Here is a 17,603-nt window from a genome sequence, read left to right on the forward strand (position 1 = left end):
ATCAAGAGGCACCGTATAAAAACGTAATTTTTCTCTACGCTTAATACATAATGCGCAAAGGATTTTACGAGCGCATTTTTTACTCGGTGTCACTCACGTTAATTGATTCGATTAAGAAAATTGCGATCAATTGAAGAATCCGTTTTTATTACAGCGCAGCGGGTCAACCAAATCAAAAATTAATTTTATTGATAAAATCAACTGATCTGAATATAAAAATATAAATGTATATTTAGGTGAAATAATTCAGTCAGGCGAATCTTCCCCGTATCAATTAAGGTTTCACTTCTTTGACCTTACAAATATCAACAGATCGAAGAATCTGGAGAAATCAGAAGAAATGTGGACGTTAAAAATAGGCAGAAATTTTATTTTTCTAAAGTTAGCTTATGTTACAATTAGTATATAAACTAATATATACACTTATTTTAATAACCTATCTATATACATTGTCTTGCAGAAAACATTATATTTATTTGTTATTCATTCAAACTCGTTTAATTCCTCATACATTTAAGCATCTCTTCAGACATTTTTAAGCCTTTCTTCATAACTAGCTGACCGAAAGTAGTTGTCCTGCCTGAATGTTGGCTTGCCTTAGAAAAAGACTTTTCATTGATAAGATGGTACCTAGGTACTTGTTAGTGATTAAATTCCAAAATTAAAAATTGATAATATTCAAATATTGAATTTAATTAGGTACTCGTTTTTGGTTGAATTCCAAAACATAAAACAAATATTGCATTGTTTTTGCAAACGTCATACTCTGGTCTGCTCACCAACAGAGGGGTGCACTTTTGTACGAATACGATTTTTTTAAATGTATTGAATTGATTATTATTTAGTGTTACCAAAAATCCAGTAAAAAAACTAAATTGGTAAAAATTAAAGGGAATTTAATGAAAGAATCTGAATGAGATCCACAAAAAATAAATGCTGTTTGTAAACATTCACAAACAAACTTTTTCCATACCCAAAAAAAAACATCTTTCCATTTTTGTAAATGCATTCTACTCGAATGCAACCCTGGTAGATCGATGAATAAAACATTTATGCTCCTTACTTCTTTTTTACACATTAGAATAAAGATTTTAATATCTACGAACACGCACAGCGCAAAGATCTATATTTCTCTGAAAACCTCACGTAAATCGGTAAAGCCGTTTAGGAGTTCAGTGACATCATAAGGAATTATGTATGTAAAGATGCAATTTCGTGATTTGGTTTTTTTTTTCAATGGCAGGCTTATTGTTCTTTTATTTTTTCTAGTAATATACAAATACATTTTTTCATTTAAGTATTCGATGGTTAAAAAAATTAAATATGTAAACAAGCATACTATATATTACTTACCTCAAAACATGAAGGGGGGGTCGGTAGTGTATCTTCGTAATCGCTTAGGAGAATTTTCCTTCAACTAAACCGTCATGGTAAGGGTATGACGTCCTTAACGTCCCATTGTAATCGCGGCCCTGAGCGTGGAGGGCGAGAACTATTCACGGGGATCCCTCACAATAGATCTTCACAGGTCGAAGTGACATCAGAATGTTTCATAGCACTGACCCCCACCCCTAAAAATAAAAATAGGTAGATTATAAATTTAAATATATTGTTGAAAGAAAAACAAGCACGATGAAAGATTATCTGTTTTATAATTAAATAGTTTTTTTTAAATAATTAATGCCTATTGTTCAATCAATTTGCAGCTGTAATTATATCGGAGCAGTGTTCTTACTTCAAAGCGATAAAAACATAATAATCTTGCGTTCAAATATATTTTTTAAAAATGGCCAGCGCGTTTGCCTACCACGCAAGAGGTCTCGGGTTCGATTCCCGACATGGTTGATTTGTAATATTTATTTTAACGGGTGTTGATCGCGCCACTTGCCCGATGGCAGATAAACGCTCGAAATTGTCTGGTTTGCGGAATGTGTTATCTTTATGCTTTTCCACCAAACCCTTAATACACAGAATTAAGAATAGTCCAGAAACCGAATACGCGCATCAAACAGAAGGCAACTAAACTACTCTTAAAAGAGTAGTTTTACGTTTTGAGACATTAGTTTATTTGTTGACGTCGCTCAGTACGCAGCTCCCGATGTTAATTCAACTATGCCGTGTTGTGTCGTTTCGAAGAGTAGAAATGCTGCTAGGATCAAAAAGAATCAGGATGGGATCACATTTCATGTGTAAGTAGCAAATGCATTACTAAAAAAAAATATTATTTTTCTACCTGTCAGATTGTCAAAGAAAACAAAACGGACATTTTGTTAGTGTTGCCAGGGTAGTGAATTTTCACGCTACTTTTTATTAATAAAAACAATGGTTTTAATTGATTTAGTGGAATTTTAACTTCTCCTAAAAATTTTATTTCATTTTTAAATTACTAAAAAATAAAAAGTACCTTCTAATCTTTTACAGAATATTTTCTTTTTTCTTTCTTATATTTATTTATTTATTTATAAATACGCCCAATGGGCATTTTTAAGGACATATTTATGCATAGAAAATTTTTAGAAAAAAAGTAGAAAGACACAGTGGTATATAGTAGACTCGGTGGGAGTGGAAGCGGGAGAGAAGTGTTTATAATTGAATTTGATTCAGTGATCGACACAAAAATATCATACCTGTCTATTTATTATAGGAGTAAAAAATTCATAAACATTTCTTGTATACCCGCGAACAGGCCATGCCTTTGTGGGATTTTTTGTTTACTATTTTTACAATTCATAACCATTTCATTGCTATGTAATTATCCTTTATTTTTTATACTCTGTATTACCTCTTATGCGCATTGTAAAAAAACAAAAAAAAATAGAATACTTACAATTTACTTATTTACTCTGTTGTGTCAATCGATGTTTCTGCGTTTACAATAAAATTTTAGAGAAATTAACTAATGGTTTTTTAAATACATTAATTACATTTGTGGTATAGTTATATTTTTCGCAACCTGTTAACATTACGCGGCGACTTTAAGTATGCGCGCGGCGAAAGTGGGGCAGAGTGGGGGAATTTTTGGACACAGTCTGATGTATTAAAATTTGATTCCACGCTCCTTCTGGACTTACTCTATGATTACTGAATGGAGCTTTTCGCTACTATCCGTGGTCCTGTTGTAGGTCCTGTCGTGATCTGGTGGCTTCTCAAAAGAATTTCAAGGCTTTTAAAAAATTTTGTAATCATTTCGGCGAATCGATCATGTCCAATCAATTTAATCCCAGTCAGTGAAGAATTCACTTCCTTCTCTTCTCAATCCAATGAAGTACATATTATGTACTTCTGGATTACTTTCTTTCAGCACAAAGATGCTAAGGCTACCAGATTTTAGAGAACTCCTTCGGGCAGCTTTTCTTGTTTGACAACGAGCAAATTTTCCGTGTATGTAGGCACCGCCAAGGAGACTTATGTCCTCAGATGCGGTGTGCGGTATGTTGTGGGCAAGCTGTTATTATTATTTTATTTTTTATTTTTTTATTTTATTTAGAAAACATGCAGTCATACAAAATAAGTACTAAAAACAACAATTTTTTAACATAAAAAGACCAATTAAGTTTTCATAAATTAAAAAGATATAAACATTAAATGTGACAAAAAATAAAAAATAAATAAGAATTTTAAGTGAAAAAAGGATAATTGTTGACATTTGCGTTTTCCATGGAGGTAATAAATTAAAATAAATAAAAATACCGAATGCACACTCCGAGCCATCCACGCACACACATGAACGCACATATAAAACATACACAAACATATACATTACATGCGGCACATATACATAGCATAAACCGCTCAAGATGTACATTCAGCAACTATCCCAAATAATCGACCCCATGAAGAAATTTTCTGTACAAATGCAACGTGCAGTTAAAAATGTCTACATCAATACTGAGTCCGTTATAATTTCTACAGGTACGTCTAATGAATGAATTCGAGGTATAATTGTTTTTACAAGTTGGTACATAAAAAAGGGAATTTAATCTAGTATAGCGAAGAGGACAACGGAAACCAATATTTTGTAAAAGATACGGCGAATCAACTATGTTATTGAGAATTTTGAAAAGAAAAATTAAATCATATCTAAGGCGCCTTTTTTGTAGTGATTCTATATTAAAATTGATCAAAGATGCGCTGTAATCATTTTCAATGTTACCAAAACGATATTCCAGGCTCCTTATAAATTTCTTTTGAATGTTTTCAATTTGATTAATATATACATTATATTGAGGGGACTATACTAATGAAGCGAATTCGAGTTGACTTCGCACATAAGTATAGTAAAGAAGTTTTAATGTATTTGGTGATGAGAATGGCTTGGCTTATTATGTTAACTTTGTTAAATAGCTAATCTTAGGCATGTTTCACATTTTGTAAAATGTTTCCCTCGGCACGGGACACCCCAGTGAGGGACATTTTTCTGTATAAAATAATAATCTGTATAAATAAATAAATATTAAAACAAAAATTTCGTGACAGTTGTTTCGCCTTGTTAGAGCATTTTCAAACGAATGTACATGACATTCATTTAAGTGTCCAGTAGACTCAAATCAGTGTTTGATTTCTAATATTATATGTTTAAATATAAAGTTCTACAAAATAAACACCAAATCAATCAATCTATTAATCTAGTCAAATGTATATTTTTTACATAAAAACATACATGTGTTAAATGTATATTTTTTCAATAGAATCGTTTATCTTGACGTCACACACGTTATGACAGTTGATTAAATTATTTCTGCATTAGAACACCATTAAAGCTTACAATGTATGGATCAATTAACAGAATATAAACCGATCGCAGAAATTATAATTTTTTGCTCTAAGGTGAACAGAAATTATACCTTTTGCTCTGAAGCACGTGTCCGCACGTGTTTTCCTAAGAAAAACTCTAACAATGGAGATCAGGTTTAAAAGTTAAATATAGGAAACTTATCGAGACCTTTATGACGTTAGGTATCGTTCTTGCGTGGTAATCTCACGGCTTTCTTGTATTTTTTAAACATGAAATGTCATACAAAAAATTTTAAGATTCATTAATTTCACACTGCATATTCCTATAGTACAAATTAACTACAATTCTTTGTTAAACTTTTTGAAATTACCTACTCTAGAGGATCGCAGGAAAATAACTGACCTAATATTTTTATATAAATAACTAATTCTAAATTCGATTGATGCGAACTCCTGGATTTAATAATATACCAAAACGTAAAACTAGACAAAATAATCTATAATATTATTACTGTCCCCCTTCTCAAACCAACTATCTGTGTCACTCACTAATACCACGTATACACAAACTATGAAACGAATGTACCTCTCATATCGACATTTTTAACTCGAGTCTCTGTGAATTCAAATCATCTCTTTATAAATGAAATTACTTGGCTTCATTAACAGAATATCCTCTGATTTTACTAATGTCCGTACAATCAAAACTCTTTATTGCTTAAATGTTCGCCCTCTTCTTGAATATGCCTCCGTGGTCTGGTCTCCATTCTATGTCAATCGCATAAATCACATTGAATCAGTCCAACATCGCTTGCTTCGAAAAATAGCGTGGATGCTTGGACTAGAGAGAGATAATTATTCTTATGCTGAAATAGAGTCAATGTTCAATATTTCTAGTCTACAAAACGTAGAACTGACTCCATATATATGTTCGGCATACTAAATGGTATAATCGATGTTCCATCATTACTGGGACAAGTAAAATTCAATATTCCGACTCGTAGATTGAGAAACAATGAAGTACTGTTCATCGATCAGCATAGAACAAACTATGGCCTAAATTCTCCAATGATCCGCCTTTGTCGTATTGTTAACTCAAGACAAGATGTGGACTTTTTTGGTTTAGGTTTACAACGATTTAAACGAGCACTAAATAAATAGTCCAGATCTTGTCTCGATGTCCCTTATGTTTGTCAATGCTTCTTTCTTTTTTTTTTAAATGTTTTAAACTATTCTTTTATTGTAATATTTAAACCTTATAAATTGTATACATGGACAATGTCCGTTAATAAATAAATAAATATTTTATGATGTTCCATAGTAACGATTAACGAATTATTTGCAAAAGCTACTTATTCTAATGATCTGGTGTTTATTCATTTTATATATTTTTAATATCTTTTGTATACTGACATATATATATATATTTCTTGTTATTTTTCTTATTCTTTTTATGCCCATGTTTAATATTGTTTTTTTAGTTATTAATTTTTATATATCGAGCTAACTTATTATATTGTTATATTTTGTATTGTTAAAGGCACTTGTGCCGTAAAATAAATAAATAATTACCATTATCTGTACATGATTTACACTTTTTTTATTTTTTGTATTTACGGACATTGTTCTTGAATACAACTCAAATAGATAAATTTTACAATCTAAGAACAGTTGAAAACATTTAAGGAATAAAATAATTCAAATCAAAGGAAAACGTCCTACGAGCATTCTGCTGGGATCTCCTCTTGTAGCCGCATGACCAGAAATGCGTCAATGACTCTAAAAATGTCTAATGTCCCGTACCTTCATTAATTGGAACAATGTATCAGATGGGAAGTGGGGGGACAACAGTGGCGAACGGTGATTTTATTTAGTGGTAAGCTGTAAAAAATATCATTTATTTGTACCTACATAGTGGTTACATAATATAATGTAACTTATATATACACTTATGTATGGAAGTGAAACATGGAACTGGCAGAGAACGGATGAAAGCCGAGTGAACGCGGTTGAAATGCGATCTCTAAGAAAAATGTGTGGGAAATCAATGTATGACAGGGTTACGAATGATGAAATCAGGCGAGAGTGTAAATCTGAGTCAAGTATAATTAATAAGGTTAAGAAAGGGCCTCTGAAATGGTTTGGTCACGTAGAACGAATAAACGACGAAAGGATGGTAAAACAAGTATATATGGCAAAAATGAACGGTAACGTGAGACGAGGACGACCAAGGAAGACGTGGCATGATCAGATAAACCAAAATCTTAAGTCTGGTCATGTCAAAAGCAGACAGAACCGAAGGGCATGTATGACAAGATATATGAATGTGGAAGAAGCTAGGAATGTATGCCAGGAAAGACGTGTGTGGCGGTCCATTCTCTCCGTTTACCCCTACGGAAAATGGCGTGATGGTAGTAGTAGTAGTAGTAGTAGTAGTATATATACTATAAATTGCTATTTTTCTGTGGTTTTGTGCAATACAACAACTCTTATCTATGAAATCAACTAAAACGACGTAACTTTGTGATATATTATATTGTGAAGCTATATTATCCATTAATTTAACACATAAGTTATAGAGAAATTTTTTTAGTAGTATTTAGTATTCTCATAACCGATGGAAATATCAACTGGTCAATTTGTTCTAGAAATGAATAATGCCAAAAACGGCCGCGTGAAACGCCACGTGCGTTGCGAGTTATATGTCAAAAGTATCATCTTAAAGAAAAATAGTCCTTAAGAAATAATGTTTGAAATACTGTTTTCCAAATCGAGAATCTTCAAAGAATTTGTGTAATCTGCAAGTTTACTCTAGGAGAAAAATCCCGCTACTGGATTTAATTTATTTGTATGCAGAAATAAGCTGGAGTAATCGGCTAGTTCCTTGGCTCATTGCGGGCGCTAAGCGCATTTTATAGTTAGTTTTATTTATATTTAAAAAAACAAACAAATGGTGGTAATTATTAAAGAGAAATGGTAATTATTTGTTTGTTTTTCTGTAAATAAAGTCACCGTAAAACATTTTTATAAATAGTCAAATATAATGGTAAGCTGCGTATAATCGCTTCTATACACGATTCGCCCCTTGGCCTGGGGGACAACGCAGCATCACTCGAAGTAATAATTTTTGTACGTTTATCAGGGGGTTCTTTTTTTTTTTTTTTAAATATATTTGGACCCCTGTATTTAGTAGCCTTACGTGTCATGTACAAGGCTAAGGTACTCAGAAAAAAAAAGTTTTTGTTTGTCTTGGAAATGGGATGTTCGATCACTGATTTTGGTTTATTACCTTTATAAGTCCAATCACCATTGTTGCAAAGTTCAAGAACAATGGCGCGTGATAACTACTTTTTACTACAGTGTTGATATCTGTTAAGGATATTCCATCTTTCCTGCATTCTGCTTCAAGATTATGGCGTTGCAAACTGAAAAATGGGCACTGAAATAACAGATGTTCTATACTCTGTGAAGAAATATCATCGCATGGACAATAGTCATCATTCCTTAATTTAAACCTATATAGATAACTTCTCATAGCTCCGTGTCCGGTAAAAACTTGGGTCGTTTAGAAAGTACTTTGGTGATGATGACGGAAGTTTGCTGCATCAGCCAGCGTTGGAAAAAACATTATAGTGATTTTACCTGCAGAAGAAGCGCGGTAATGATCCTCCTAACGCTGCTGCGTATTTTGTTTTATACAGCGTTTAGCAAAGCCAAGGGGAAATTCTGAGAAGAAAGGTGCCGTTCTTTTACAAGTTGCGGCTCTTGCTCGTTCATCCGCTCTCTCATTTCCTACGATACCAGCATGTCCTCTTATCCAGCATATTTGAATGTTCATCCCTCTTATTTTTAGATGCTTAATTTTACTCTGAATATCTACAATTAATGGATTAGGGGGCTCATGATAGACGCAAAATAAAAATAATAAAAAACCTCTATTGATATTTATGAGAACGTGACTTCAGGGTTAACGTTTAAGTCGGAACGTATTACCGGGGTATTTTTGACCCCAGTGACTACCTACACTTATTTTCTCAGCTAAATGTTAAATTGAGGTGATTTCTAGAATTATTGTCTCTATGACGGAAACGTGTAAGATGCATTGATTGTTTATTAATGGCTTAAAGAATTTTCCGCGATGTATTATTTATTAAGTCGGTACATAATACGAAGTAAAAAGATTAACAATTTCCTGTCTAACCTGTGCTAATTAATTGCACATATTGTTAATTATATTAATCAAAATACTACCTATAAAAACATAAAAGAATATTAGTAATATAACAATATTTGAGATTGTCCTAATGTTAGTAGACACATCCAAAACAATATACTATCGTTATCTCATGGACGGAGTGAGGCTTGAAAGGGCTTCAACGTCCAGAGATCTCGGGGTGTTGTTTGACGCTCAGTTATCTTTCAGTCTTCATATAGTTAATCCATGTTATGACTCCCTTAAAATGCTCGGTTTTGTTCTTCCAAGATCTGTTCTAACACTCAGATTATGAGGACATTGTATAATTCCTTCGTAAGAAGTCGTTTGGAGTTTAGTTCCATTATTTGGTCGCCACATGAGGCTCGATACTCTTTGATGGTGGAGAGAGTGCAGAAAAAATGTCTGCGCCATCTGTACATAAAAGAGTGTGGATATTATCCTTGGCTCTTCCCAACTGACTTTTTACTGGGGATGCTAAGCTATCAGTCATTATGGGGGAGGAGGGACGTTAATTTGGGTGTTCACTTTTTCCAGGTGATCGGTGATCACATACATAACTCAGAAATTCTGATGGATGTAAGTCTGTTCGTACCTGATAACTATCTTCGACAAAGACAGCGTCGATTGTTTTACCTACCACGATGCAGAACCAACCTGCCAATGGTTATGCGGGTTGGAAGAGCAATCTTGCTACTTAATCGCATCGCCTCGGATGTCGACATATTTCACGACAGTGGGCCTTCCCTTAGGAAAGCACTTTCTAACTTTTAATTTTTCTTTTTACATTTTGTTATATTATTTTAATAACATATTTATCGACTGTAATTTGTGATCTTTTATTGTATTTAGAATGAATTGGGTCTTTTTTCTGTAATGTTTTAAATATCTGAATAAATAAATAAAATATAAAATGAAGACTGGATTTCACCCCCTCGGGAGTCTTTAAGATTAATAAATTACAACAGGTATGGAGAATACCTTAAAGAAGGAAATATGGAAGTCTAGGCATTTACACGGCAGGGCTTATGACCTGTCATGTCACCTACATACTAGGCAACGCCTGAAAATGTTATTTTTTCAATTTCTATACTTCTTCATGGACCAGGTAATTTATCAACAATATTTTGAGTTTGTCCAAATTTTTGTAGACAAAGACTGGATTCAACTCCCTGGGAAGCTGTTTATATTAACATATTACAACAGAGATGAAGAACATTTAAGAAAGGGTAATATAGAAGTCTAGGCATCTACAGGGCTTATGACCTGTCAATGGCTGGTTTAAGTGGCCACTTTACACACTGTGTAACATTCACCATTCTGCCTATATTTGAACATCTATATTCCTTCAATTCTTTCATCTGTTGATGTTTGTATAAACGTTTATATAATCAGCTCCCCAGGGAGTTGAATCCAGTCCTTGTCTACAAAAATTTGGACAAAATCAAAATATTGTTGCTATTCATTGCATTTAGCCGGCGGTTGCAAAGCCAAATGTCAAGAAAAGCATTCGCCATAGTAATTGTAATTTAATTTTCTTTTTTTTAAATTAAATACTCTGTACTATTTTAATGCAATATATTGTATTATTTTTTTTTGTAACCGCTGATTTTTCGCCAGTGAACTGTATTTATTTACGAGGAAAACAAAAAACAAACCGACACGAGCGTTGACTTAGAGATTACACACGCGTTGACTTATGACTGTGATCACTTAACCCTGTCCATTATTGTTCATTGTGATCGCTCAAATGCTTAGCACGTTTTTAAGCACGTCGATAGTTATTTGTGATTGATTAATGATAATGATTTTTTTTACTGCCTTTAAAACATCGTATTTATATTATGCACGTCATAATGACACAAGTAAAGCAAAGTCTTGTAATGAAATTATGGTTTCATTTTAAACATAAACAATCTTTGTATTTAATTAATAAATATTTCTTAGTAGACAATTAAATGAAATTGAACGTAATTAGAAATTATATAAATAATTTATTTAAATAGATCATTTAAAAGAACAACATATTAACCCTTTCAGACCTGGGTACGTATTCTGGTGGAAAGTTGAAATTTATCTTCAATTTTATCCTCAAAGTAAAATTAAGTTTTCTTTTTGTAAAATATATTATGTTTGCAATTTTTTTTTCTAAACATGTTTAATTACATTTTACCGATGAAGATATTTTGATTTTTTTTACAAATATACACAATTTCGTACATAAATATCGATATTAGTAAACATAATATTATAACAGGGATGAATAACATTTTAGTAAAGGTAATAAAGAAGTCTAGGCATCTACAGGGCTTATGACCTGTCATTGACTGGTTTAAGTGGCCACTTTACACACTGTGTAACATTCACCATTCTGCCTATATTTGAACATCTATATTATTTCAATTTATTTATTTATTTAACACTTTATATATGTATTTTATTTTATGTATATTTTTATTTCTTCCTACCTACCCAAATCGTTCAGTTTGACAAAATTACAAGTAGGTACATGGACATATTGAATCTGATAATTTTATACAAAATTTAAAACAAAGATTAACAAATTATACAAAAAAAAAACAATTCTTTCATTTGTTAATGTTTGTAAAGTTAAAGAGCTGAAACCTTTATTTATGCGGGTGAGATTAATCTAATTGGTAAAATAAGTTACACAGTGTGTAAAGTGGCTCCTTAAACCAGCCAATGACAGGTCATAAGCCCTGTTGATGCCTAGACTTCTTTATTGCCTTCTCTAAAATATTCCTTATCCCTTTTGTTATATTATGTTAATATAAACAGCTCCCCTGAAATTTAAATACAGTCCTTGTCTACAAATTTGGCAAACTCGAAATAATGTCGATATTAGTTTATACCGTCTCAGTATATACCGATGAAGATAGCCGTAACGTTCATAATCGCGACCCTGAGTATAAAAATATTTTGTACATATTCTATTAAGAACTAAAGAAATTATTAGATTATTTTTACAATACGCCCGCCAATGCACAAATACATTTTTGCACCAAATATCTTAATTTAGTAAATGGTGTCTAGAATTTCAACCGTCCATGTGCTGAGTAGCTGCAAGACTTGTTGCTATCTAACTTCTAATTTTATAAATTTACTTTTTATTTCGTTTTTAAAATATCACTTAAACTCTAAACTTCTTTGTCGAATAAAAAAAAAAAAAAAAAAAATGTAAATATAGGCTAGATTTCTTACTGTCCATGCGCTCTGTAGCTGCAAGACGTTCTGTTATCTAGCTCATATATATCATAATTTGAGACGAGGAACTAGAATCCCAACCGTCCATGCGCTCTGTAGCTGCAAGACGTCTTGGGATATTAATTTATTGTACAGCGCCCTTGAGGTGATTTCACAAAAACGGCGCTATATAAATTATCCAAATATAAATAAATAAACAGGCCTTGAGGTTCAAGTACAGTTCTAAATTACATCACAGGACACCCAGGCTTGAGAAAAATCACATTTAATTTTTGTGTTCTCACTTCTGTGTGCGAGTCAGGCGTCTTGACCTGACCACTACACCACGGAGGCCGCATATGTACAAGACGTTAAATAAAGAATATTTCCCCAAGTATAAAGGGTTAATAATTCCTAGTATATTAATTTGTGTACACAATAGTACAATTATAGAAACAATTATTTTACTCTAATAAGTAGCAAGTGTGTTTATATTAGAATATTGTTCTACGTTGTAACTTTTAAATACTTTTTTATATATCAGTTGCATTTCGCCTTGCTTTATTATAAACAAACATGTTTATTTGATTGCTTATTATGTACGCATTTTTACTTTGCTTATAATTACAAAATTTTTAATTTTACCTTGATTTTTATGTGTGAAATTTTGCTTTGCTTACTATGAACTAAATATTTCCATTCTCATTATGTACTAAAATTTGCCCTTGTTATTTATTATAAACCAAATTTTGCATTACTTATTACCTGTAAAATTTCGGCTTGCTTTTTAAGCACAAAATTTTAGCTTGCCAATTAGTACAAAATTTTTAATTTTGCCTTGATTTTTATGTGTGAAATTTTGCTTTGCTTACTATGAACTAAATATTTCCATTCTCATTATGTACTAAAATTTGCCCTTGTTATTTATTATAAACAAAATTTTGCATTACTTATTACCTGTAAAATTTCGGCTTGCTTTTTAAGCACAAAATTTTAGCTTGCCAATTAGTACAATTTTTTTAATTTTGCCTTGATTTTAATGTATGAAATTTTGCTTTGCTTACTATGAACTAAATATTTCCATGTTTATTATGTACTAAAATTTACCCTCTTATTTATTTTGAACAAAATTCTGCATTACTTATTACCTACAAAATTTTGCCTTGCTTTTTAAGTAGAAAATTTTAGCTTGCCAATTAGCACAAAATTTTAGTTTATTTATTACGTACAAAATTTTTCATTGATATCTACACAGCCTGTAACAGGGGGGGTGTATCATCGGCGGCAGAGCGACGGGGTCCTCAATGCCTAGCGATTTAACCCCCATGTATTTTCCGCGATATTCAGTCGTTTAAAATCCGATTTTAGGCTAGATGTTTCAAGTGTAGCCAAACTGTTAAGTCTAAAACTGGATTTTTACTTAAATTTCTTTAAAATCCAAATAACTTTTAAATTACTGAATATCCATTCGTTCGACGTGACCAAACCATCTAAGAGACCCCATTTTTAATCTTATCAATTATACTTGACTCAGATTTACACTCTCGTCTGATTTCATCATCATTTCACCCTGTCATACATGAATTTGTCCACACATTTGTCTAAGAGATTGCATTTCAACCACGTTTACTTTTACAACCACGTGTCACTTCCATACATAAGTGTTGGGACTAAAACTGCGTTGTTCACTGCCAGTTTAGCTTCGATTGACATATTTTTATTAGCAATTACTTTGCTTGGTGCTCCGTTCATTTTGTTGCTCGCATTCACTTTCTTTTTAGCATATTTTTCTACTCTTCCATATCTTGAAAACATGCTTCCCAGATACACAAATTCTTCTACTTGTTTGAAACATTCGTTGTTTACATTTATTATGCAGGCAGTAACCTCACTTCCCCTTCAAATACCATCACTTTTGACTTACTTTCGTTCATCGCCAGTTCGCTCTTCAGGCATACATCGTACATTCTAGAGACTATTTTCTGCAAATCATCCTTGCTGCTTGCTAATAGAACTACATCATCAGCATACAACAGGCAACTCACTGAAAACTTATCCATTTTTGCTCCAATACCCATACATTCCATCTCTTCCATACAGTTGTCCATGTATAGATCAAACAACCATAAAGACATTACACGTCCCTGTTTCACGCCTTTTGAGATCGCAATCCAAGATGTAAATCCCCCATTAACTCTTACACACGCACGATTTGCTTCTGTCATATGCACATAAAATGCGTATAGACGTTTCCTCATTTGCACCGCAGAACCTACATCTAGAATAATTTTAGTATTATCTTTATTTTTACAGGCATTGAAAATTAAATTGCATAATAACGCGCCTGTGTTATCACAGTTTTCTTTGTAATTTTGCTGAATCACATACAAATGACATGTCTGTCTACGTGATCATGAATAAAACTATGTATTTTCAGTTTTATGGCTACATGACATGATTCTGATTCCGAAAGAATTGCATTCTACATCGACCGGATACGGAACAATAAATATTAATTTTATTTATTTAACTAGTTATACATTGGGAGGCTTATTACTTTGTTGTGTTAATTTCTTCCAACATACCAATAAAATGAAAGGTGTTATTTATTTATTTTTTTTTTTTTTTCACATAAGCATTCTTCTCAACAAATTTTTTAATTCCCGCCAAACTGCAAAAGCAGTTTTTTTGCAGGGATTTCTCTCTTTAAACATTTTGGTAACACAATATAATAATAATTACATAAAATATTTTTAAAAAATCTTAAAAATATCAATAAAATAAAAAAATCATTGCCTAGTATGTAGGTGAAATAATTCAATTAGATGAATCTCACCTGCATAAATAAAGGTTTCAGCTCTTTAGCTTCACAAACATCATCAGATGAAAGAGTTGAAGGAATATAGATGTTCAAATATAGGCAGAATGGTGAATGTTACAAAGTGTGTAAAGTGGCCACTTAAACCAGCCATTGACAGGTCATAAGCCCTGTAGATGCCTAGACTTCCATATTACGTTTTCTTAAATGTTCTTCATCTCTGTTGTAATATGTTAATATAAACAGCTCCCCAGGAAGTTGAATCCAGTCCTTGTCTACAAAAATTTGGACAAACTCAAAATATTGTTAATAAAATAAACGTGTAAAAAAATTAAATACAAGTAAATCAAGTCTTTTTTGATAACGAAATATATATAAAATAATAAAGAAACACTTTTTTGACACTGTTTTAAATTGTTTGGTTTCCCCATTTTTTATAAATCTTTTTTACACACTAAACTTAGAATTAAAGAAAAAGATTTTTAAAACCAATTTTACTTTGTTTTTATTCATATCACTATTCTTCGCAGTCTCAATCCTGGGGATTGGTTTGCAGCAAAGTCCTGCATCTCGTCCTCCATTGGCCTCTATTTTCTGCAGCCCTCTTCAGCTCGACATATGAGGCGCAGTTTAAATCTTCGCACACTCGCTCCAAATACTCCGGTGGTCAGGGGCGCCCTCTATAATGTTTCCCCTCAGCCACTCCCTCTATGATGTCGTGCTGGAGACCCTCATGGCGCATAATGTGGTCGATCCATCGGGCTCGCCTCTCTGAGACGGTTTTGATTAGGTGCCTACCTTCTTCGATTCTGTTGAGAACCTCGTCATAAGTGATGTGGTCTCTCCAGCAAATTCCTAATATTTTTCTGTAGCACCACATCTCGAAGGCTTCCAGTCTTATTTTATCTCGTTCGGTAAGGCACCATGTCTCACAACCGTGCATCAATATGCTTCATACATATGTCTTAGCAAGTTGGTGTTATATATATAATTTTAATTATAATAATAAAAATACGTAAACAGTTTTATTCCACTTTTATTTATAATTTTTACCAGTGACCGAGTTTCGTCGTGACTGACGTCGCGTCGTCAGACTGGTGGGAGACTAAACAAATTTCTTTGTTTTATACAAGTGTAAGCAGGGGTAGTGAATAATGATTTTATATAATTATGGAAATAAATGAGTTTAAATTAATTGTATAAATAAAAGACGAGTGATACTTTAATCCACAAATTTGGAATATCCAGTGACCGGTTTCATCGCTTTCGCGACATCTTCGAGACTGGTATCTTTATTAAGGAGTTCAATGTATTTATACAAAACAGGGGTAAGGATAGATAATTCAAAATTATATGAAAGTAAATTGAATAAAGTTATTTTTTTCTTAAGGATCATTAAGGAGTTTAATAGTCTTCCAACAAATTAGAAAATACAACTGAACTTCCTCATTGTTATTACCTTGTACTAAAATTATTTTAATTTAATCTCATTTATTTCTATTATTATATAAAATCATGATTTACAACCCCTGATTGCACTTGTATACAACAAAGAAATTTGTTTAGCCTCCCACCAGTCTGACGATGTCAGTTACGACGAAACCCGGTCACTGGTAAAAATTTATGAATAAAATTGGAATAAAACTATATAGTATTTTTATTAATATAATTAAAAGATGAAACATTTACTAGATGTGTAAAAGTAGACATATTTAGAATTTTACAAAAACATGTACTTTTTATGAAATTTATTAATAAAAAAAATTTAAATAAAAAAAAAATAAATAAAAAAAATAAAAAATGCAGTTCCACCAAAAAATGTCAGTAGAAAAACTCAATATATAATTTTGTTAAAGTTAAAGCGTAAGACTGATCGTTTTGCGTTCATGCAACAGATGATCGAAATACAATGCATTTGGTTTACCGATGCAGTGCCCTATGCATCACTGGGTGCGGAAAGCCGAATGATTATGATAAATCATCATTAGGCTTTCCGCACGTAAATGCCTGTAAATGCCTAGACTCCCATATTTCCTTATCAATAATGTTTTCCCTCTCTGTTGCAATAAATTTAGATTTGAATTACTCCCTAGGGAGGAAATCCAGCCAGTCTGCAAGTCTTTGGACATATTCAAACATTGTTGGATTTTAACAAATTGCAATCCTCAAATCTTGAAATTTTTATTTTGGATACTCGGAATTTTGACATACACCCAACAATTCGTATTAAATTTTATTATTTTACGAGGTAAAAAAAGGAGCATGATTCTAGAAATAAATAATCGTGTATGGTGCGGAAAAGGTAACGGTGATGATGATAATTTTGTAACTTAATATTTTTTCAAGATAACTAAAAAAATATTTCCTTAATTCACGTCAGTATAGGTTTTTCAAAAAATATCCGTTAAAAAACTGGAAAGGCTTGAGATTGGAAGCAAAAGTGAGTCTTTTAACTGTCAATTGTCTTTCGTATGCTGATGATGCCGTGCTTTTTGCTAACAACAAAGAGGAACTGCAATAATTCTTGGTAACAAAAGTCTACGATGTATGCGAGGGAAGGGATTTGCTGATGAATGTCGATAAATCGAATGTAAAGGTTTTTGAAAGAAATGAAAGTTAGATTCAATGTGAAAT

Source organism: Micrasema longulum, unplaced genomic scaffold (assembly GCF_059751315.1).
Source record: "Micrasema longulum isolate JH-2025_06_02 unplaced genomic scaffold, ASM5975131v1 h1tg001558l, whole genome shotgun sequence".
Taxonomy (NCBI): Eukaryota; Metazoa; Arthropoda; class Insecta; order Trichoptera; family Brachycentridae; genus Micrasema; species Micrasema longulum.